The sequence below is a fragment of the Varroa destructor genome, unplaced genomic scaffold, assembly GCF_002443255.2.
Source record: "Varroa destructor unplaced genomic scaffold, Vdes_3.0 BEIS01000003.1, whole genome shotgun sequence".
Taxonomy (NCBI): Eukaryota; Metazoa; Arthropoda; class Arachnida; order Mesostigmata; family Varroidae; genus Varroa; species Varroa destructor.
Window position 1 is genome coordinate 45,090,859 of NW_019211456.1, and position 8,295 is coordinate 45,099,153.

An 8,295-nucleotide genomic window follows, 5' to 3' on the forward strand; every position below is an offset into this window, starting at 1 on the left:
AGATTCATCTATTAGCCTTTATCAAGTAGCAATTTAGAAATACTAATTAAAAACATTCTGATACTGAACCAGTGATTTCCCCACGGTAGTAAAAAACAAATGCGTCTTCGAGCAGGCTCAATAGGGTAGGCGGGAGATCCCCGGTTCGATCTTGAGTTAAAGCTCAATGACGCCTTGAGGTCTTAATGATGCTAACTTCACAATTGCATTCAGCAAATGTGAATATCATGGTATACCTGTGTTAGGCTGAAAATCGGTCTCTACCAAAATATAGGCAGTTGACCCGTTGCAATGGTGTTGGCACAGAAAAAAAAAAGTCATTCCGCATAAACATGCTGATCGCCCGAAATAGCAAGCCATTGCTGATTCCCTTAACGTTGGTTGAAAATGTCAGCGTTACACGTTACAGTATAGAACAGATGGAGAAAAATGCGAAGAAGTAACTATTACAAAGCTGTTGTATTTGTGGTTGTTTAAAACCCCTCATGTATTTGCTGGAAAGGCGTTCCTAAAATAAAAAATGCAATGCCGAAATGTCTTTGCTTATCAAATATCTACTATATCCTATATAAATCGTACACTTCACAGGTGTATGAAACTGCCTATAGCTGAGGCTTAGCTCGAGATAGTAAGTACTACTATGAAATAAGAACTGGTTTTCCTATTTCACGCACCAATAGATATGGTTACTATTTGCCCTGGTGTTTCAAAAAAGTTTAGAATTTTGCCCATAATATTCCCGAAATTCGTGGTCTCTGAATATTTATGCTTTATAATAGGGACTCCTTGTCGTATTCTGTCCAAAATCTCTATCCCGAGGAGTAGCACATAAATAGGATCTGCGTTTTTTTTTTATAGAAAAAAAATTCCAGTGGCTTAAATTGCCAAAACGTGGCTCTCGTATTTGTGGTACGGTTATACTATTGTAACGTGACCGGTAAGGGTCGTAGAAAGCAATTCAGCGTATAAAATATTTCCGTGTTGTCCATACATGTTCTGTTTGAGCCTGAGTAAAGCTTAAAAATTGCAACAAGGTACTTTGGAGCTAGTTGCGCGGGCATCATAACAACGACGTTTTTCTCGGACCTTGGAAAAATTAAGCCCTCAAAATAAAAGGTTGCGTAACTAGAAAATAAACTAATTAAAACGGAACACCTGAACACTGGACAATTATCAAAAGGTGCACGGATAAAGCCCTGGCTGAAGTACAATATCGGTTATAAAATTGCACTTCTACCATTTGAGGGATTCGCCGGGTAATAACTTACGATCGAATTTGGGACCTCATGGCTTCATATTCTTTTACCTAAACTGTTGTTATCTCATAGCTCATAATAGTAATTAGTAATGATCTAGTTCCGCAGAGAACATATATGCGCTGTTGTATGTTCAAAGCGTTATTATGTTTATTACAATATACACGTTAAGAAAACTGATTTGTGTTTCTAAATCTGCGTTGCAATTCACATACACCGTCATGATCACAATTCACCCGTTCATGTAGTCCATGGATATTACTTCCTTCTTTCTATAATGGACGTGGGTTGTGCTCGGTAGCTTGGGAGCTTGGTTTTTTCACCAAAAAAAAAAAAACAAAGAATACTTACATTTCAAAAGTCCATCACGTTGCAGTATATGAAATCAGAGGTTGGATATACGAAATCTTAAAATTAAATTGGTTTACCCAATCCTTGCACGGATTTGTAGACATGTCCTGAACAAACGTACTGACTCGTCTAATACACCCAACCTCGTAACGCTCTAAAGATCCAAGAATCTATTCCGTTAGGTCAGGCATGATTTTTTCTTAAAGTCCGAAGACAAGCGAAGTCGTCGACAGGAGCAGGCTTCTTAGCGTACGACTGCTTCCTGAATTCACGCAAGGCTTACCTTAAAGTATGCAACGAAAACGAACTAACTTCCTGTTGATAGCAGCTATATACACTGAGCTTACAGCCCCTTCGGACTTAAGGACCTTGATCTACTGTCACCTCTGGGTAAAATCTGCGAAAGGCTGTATGAAGGGCAAAAGGCCAACCTACCTTAAAAGAGGGAATCGGTCAGGCCAGTGCCCGGACGGGAACGGCATTTTTGATGGCCACTTAGCGTAATGTTGGCTCCGGATGTCGGATGGAATGCGAATGTGCCAGAACACGACGCCGCATTGAAAAGTAATAGACCCGTTGAAGACCCAGTAGGCCAATGCAATAACCAATAGTCTTAATATAGGATTCGTTGTATTCTTGCCTCTGGATCTAAGTAAACATCCGGCTATTATTTAACACGACTAGAATTAGGAATGCGGCAGTGCATCGTTCGCAACTTTAAATAATTATCAGTCGTAGAGCTAGATCTCAGCCCTGCTGTCGTGTTTTTTTCTTTACAAGGCAATATGCCTCGTATCTTTTTTTTGCAAGTGTTTCTTGAGCATTCGGCGTAGGAGAAGGTCATAGACGTAGAATCTATGTGCGAAAAATGCGATACAGGTAGCAATGCGTCAGGCGGTGCATTATTATGGCGAGCACCTCAGAATGATTTGTCTTTCAAAGCCGTCCGACACGAGTTGTGGAAGCTGTGCGAAGACAATTCTGAAGCTCTCCATCGTGACTGCTTTTACATTTTGTGAATGACGGTTATACTTCCGAGCGCTAGAGCTAGTTTATAATACAGAACATGTTTTAGTACTTTACCTCTTTAAAACTCTATTTTTGTTTTCTAGAAATGCTCGCTTCCAAGTCGAAAACTTTAACGGTAATGTTCGTAGCACAGTAGCTCACTGAACACCACTACTACACTGCAAAATTGTACATGCAGCTACAAATCCAGAATACATATGATGATATTTGCTCACCCCAGTTGAGTTGGGCAGACATTTCCGCTGAGACCCTACCTACCATCAGCATTGGAAAAAGTTTGTTTGATCGTTCTCATAATCTCTTCTAATGGATTACCTAAATGAAGGTGCTCATCTCATTCGATATGTTTCGAACGATGCAGATAGTAAGCTCAGACTCTTACTAGCTGGATAAGAAGATAATTCCTTTGTTTCCTGCCATATTTCAGACAGAACTAAAGAAGACGTATTGCCATGAATACAGTCGTTCATAATAACGTACCTATGAAAACATAGCTGAAGGTTCCCTAGGCGTTACGAGTGAAATTTTACAGAAAGTAGACAGATGTATAGAAAATGTGTTTTAAGCGTGTGGCCGAATGCGATCAATAGAATATTCTGCTGGTTAACACGGTTCAGGCGCAACATAGGCCGACTACGGGTTTTCCCTGTTTTTTGATTGTATGATTGAAGCTGACCACAAGCAATAAAAATGCAATCCTAGGGAACATATAGTTGAATGTGTTTCTTGTTTCATTAGAAACGAAAATCCATTGTGAATGGCATTTACGTCGTATGTGGGGTTTAAAAAGTAGGTCGAAGCTACAGTGTTTTTATGCTTTGTCCGAGCTGTGTGCATTGTTCTGTGGTAAACATCGAATCAACCCTACGAGGCCATAACTAAGTTAAAAAATACAACAATATAAGAATAAACTGTTTTTAATAAATATATTTTATATGCTTTTTATCGGGAAGAGTTCACTGCAGTAAATTCGAAGCATACACGGCAGTGCGTTTGGTTCAGAAAAAGTCATCTAATTACATGAAAGCAGCCCTGACGATTTCGAACATGGAAAGCCGCAGAAAAAACGAGTTATATGGCAGGTTTCTAAAGCACATCCGCGACGTGACGGATAGATACAGCGCACCACGTATAGCGCATCATTTTCTCCCGAAAAATCTTATATAAGTATGTAGATGTAGTATTTTGATATCTTTCCTTTACTAATTTGTCACAGGCGTGATCAGGGCGGTATGTAAAAGCTTTTAATACATGCAATATTGGCAAAGCTATCTTTAGCAGAGGCTTAGGCAAGCTCGTAGGTCATAATGGGGGTCGAATGATGTCAATTTACCTGAACGAAGTAGCATCCTTTTGGCTGGAAAATCTTTACTGTCGATCTGCTTTTTTATAATGAAGGAGTGATTGGACTCTTATCATGATTAAGGCTTTTCTCTAGCGGCACGTAAAATAAGAGTTATTTCGCACAATCTTTATCATTTTTCTCTACATACTTTTCTTTTATAAAGATCTGAGTTTGATCGAATTAGTCTGATTCCTTTGAAGTAGCTAGTTATGCTGGCTATCTAGATTTTGATTCTGGTTTATATAGACCCAACACGCTCCACTCTTTTCTTATAGCGGCATCCAGAGAGATAAAACGTGCCGTGAGGCTCAGCTATTGAAATAGAAGCCGGAAAAACCAAAACTAAATTCACCGTTTACTGATTTCAGTTGACATTTTAGCGAGTGATAATCTGAAATACTTATACGTTATAGTTTATCATACATAACTCTGAGCTTTTGGAGAAAACTAAAGAGGACATATGTCTGAAACTATGAAGGTCTATCGAGCCGTGTCATAGCAGGCGTTGCTGTGTAAACCATGATATTATAGCACTATCAAAATCAAACCTAGGTAAACCGTTATCAATGCTCAGCGACACTTGGAAACCCATTTCGTGATGCTGAGCGATCTACGGGGTCATGCAATTGTATTTTTTTCGACCTTTAGTAAGGAAAGTCTACGCGCCTTTTGAAGTTCTTCGAAAGGAGAAACAATATTCTAGATTTAAACAAGCCAGGCTTCAAGGCCCGTCCAGGGAAGGATATAGAGTTGGCTGAAAAAACCGATTGTTACCTATTGTCTGAATTCTTGCAGAAATATTTCGATTCGACACTATAACGAGGAGAAGAACAAGATGTCGGAACGAAGAAGGAAAGTCTGGGAACACCGTGTATTTTGGTGAAGGAGCACGTTAATATGTGCCCTAGCTAGCGATTCGAGCTTGCCAAGCAAATCATCTACGGCCAAAGAAACACGACCAGAAACCCTATGATAACGATGGCTTCGTAGGTCACCAGCAATACTTTTGCGATCAATATATGGCTTTCGTCAATGCTTTCGATCGCTTCGCTTCGGTGCACCGACCTCAGAAAATTAGCTGGAAAGCGGTGAGTTTCCTGTACACGTTATTACAGTTGACACGTTAGGCATGTGTGATTTTTAACCTGGTTGAATTTTCGCAGAGTTAAACAGAAACATTTCAAAATATTAGGCGATAGATGGCCTTTTCCAAATTGCAACTTCGTAAAGCACTAACAAGCCGGTGTTAGCTAATCGCATTAGAGAAGTTATCGATGCTGTCATACTGATTTGGGCGGTGCGGGAAGCTCGGTCCTAAAGCATAAAGCTTTGTTTATCCTTCCGTTTAGTGAGCAAATATGGGACAAGGCTAAAAACGACAGCATGTTTGTTAGCTGATTTAACGATAGTAAAGGCCAAATCACAAAAAAAGGCTTGTCGATTTTTTAGCTTGGTGGTAGCCTGAGCGGCGTGCAACTTTGAAGGCAGTTGTGTTAGCGAAATCTTCCTGTGAACGTTGTTCATCAGTTGCATAATATTTACTAAAGGCATAGAGTAAACAGCTTGAAGTTTTCTTCCACACCGATTCTGATTGTAGACTGTTTCCTCCAGCATAAAAAACAACTTCGTTTTAATAACTAGTTAGAGTACCTTTTATAATAAAATTCATTTGTTTTTATCTATCTGCATATTTAATCTAGTCATCGTCAAAAAAGTGATCTAACACAATTTCAATATTTGTATGACGAAATTCATACTGTAAAATAATTTTACAATTACAATTTAAATAGAATAGCTAGCGATATGAAGTGGAAATCCAAGTTTGATAATACAGGTTCTACAGACCTGACGGTTCACAGGACTATCATGGGAGAATCACAACTGCTCACGTTTGGCCTTTTATACAGCTCTTTAGTAACTGTCTGGTGAAAAAGTACGTCAATCCGAAGTGTTGGGTAAGAAACGGATACGTTTGTTACGTAAATGCGTCATCGCCAATGTTTTTGTCAAAGAGAAACTAGCCACTGACCTCTCTAGACAACAGCTATCCGCATTTGGATCAATATTGCATTAGAAGTACGGGCAATTACTTCATTGCGAAGCTATGCTGAAATCACAGCAAGGCAGTAGTAAATTTCATAATTTCAATGCGACAAAAGGGAATCACTGATCTATTAAATCAATTTTAACTAACAGAAAGGTCGCAACGCAGGTGGAATTTTTCGTTGCGTTTGAAATATTATATATTTTCTGTAGCTATATAGAAAAATTTCGCGTAACGTTACGTCTGCTCAGGTTTTAATTTTTGGGTCAAGGGCAACTCATCCCCATAGAACTTCTAACGACACGGGGCGACTACTAGAAAAAACACAACAGTAGATAGAATATAAATTATCTATAGTCGCCTTATTAGGAATGTGCTAGAAAACTTGAATTACGTTCAGACTTTTTATTCCCTTTACCCACGCATGCATTTACATATGGCGAACAACGTTTTTACTAAGGCATCTTTGGGCGTTTGAATCGAAAACAATTATATGTCTGCCAATGAAATTCTCGCTTCGAAAAAATAACATTTGTTTAACATAAAAAGAAGTCACTTGCCTGTCCACATATGGTCAACGCCACATGAGAAACTTTGTAGCATATATGTCACTCTTTGTGGACGTGTCGTGCCAACACCATCCATTATGTCGTTATCAAAATCTGTTTTATGAGTAGAACGTGGCTCTGTGCACGTAGACATGTATCGTGCAATTTGCTTGATCCCAATTTTGGTCCTGTGTCAGCTCAGATTTGTTGTGCGACATTTGTCCGAAAACAGGCTCTAAAGCTACAAATAAACAGCCTGTTGTTGAGAGTACGCCGCTCATTACGATAAAAACAGCAAAAACAAGTTTGGACCAAAGCCAGAAGGGCGCCAGAAGGGTCCCCAGTTTTCCAAACCCACATATCAGGTGACGCCATCGCGTTAGAGGACCCATTCCGCCAATCAACCAACCGGCCAGCCAGCCAGCCAGCCAGCCAGCTGTCCAGACTCAGCGTGAAGAGGAAAAGCACCCATAGGCTCGTTTAGCAAAGGAAAGCCAAATTGTCCCGCACTATTTCTTCATTCGCTTCTAGTTTCTGTTTCGACCACAGGGAAATAACATATGTTGATTCTACTTTACATAGTACTTAGGGTATCTTAAGCAACTAGAGAGCTGCTAAGTGGCTGCTAAGAGGCCTAACGCTCTAAGACTTAAGCTTTCATCGCCTTTGAACGCTGCATTATGTAATTGGACTTGTTTCTATGGAGAAGGCCCTAGTAATATCAGAAGTTTTGTTTGCTTACCTCAAAAACAACTCATATAAAGATCGCGTAGTGGGTGTGGGTTTTACTTTTTATTTTGTATGAAGTCGACCGGAACTTGGTATAAAAAAATTCTCCCCCAAACCGAGGTTTGCGTCCCATACACAATCAAATATATGAATGCAGTTTAAAATATTATTTCATGGGCCCAAGAAGCGTCATAGGGTCCGGACTATGGAATAAGTTACAGGTTTTGTTTCCGGCTTGTAAGATCAAGACGTATTTGTTTCCATTAAACAGTTAGCATAATCTTCTCTGTTCCTCGCTGCATATAACACTAGCTTACTGTATGGTTCTTCTACAAACAAAGGCGACCAACACAGTTACGGCATGGAGAAGTGAAAAGTAAACTGAATTTCTCATTGTTTTAACTGACTGAAACCAGACAACAAGAACAGGTCTCATTCTACCGTTGAAACAATATACTGTGTTCTATTTGCCTTGCTTCCAATTGAGACGTCGACGAAATTACACGTACGTAAACAGTAATTTTAATTAAGAAAATAATTTATTATTATTATATACAAAGGAGTTTTTCCCCAGGGCAAGACTCAGACGGCAAAGCGTCAGTGTTGGCTGAACAATCTCATCTTTTTAAATTGACTGCTATAGATACAAGCGGAATATTCTTGAATTGGTTGTTTAGATAAGAGAAAAATCTATGAAAATGTAGCATGTGAAACGTATTCATATACATACGTTGTTACAATGAGTTAATTCGAATATCCACTGCCTGTGGTAGCCATTACGTGCAAAGGACCATACGTATTAGGATTTATTGAACCTTCAATATACGTATATGTGTAGGCATTGCTTAAATATGCCTACAAGTATAAACAAGGGCTCTCAAAATCATACAATTTTAGACTCATCTTGCGGATTCACGCTAGCTGACAGCGGTCATGAAATGTCCTCTTCGCCGCTACAGGCTGCTCCCATGTGACTCGATCACACATATATAT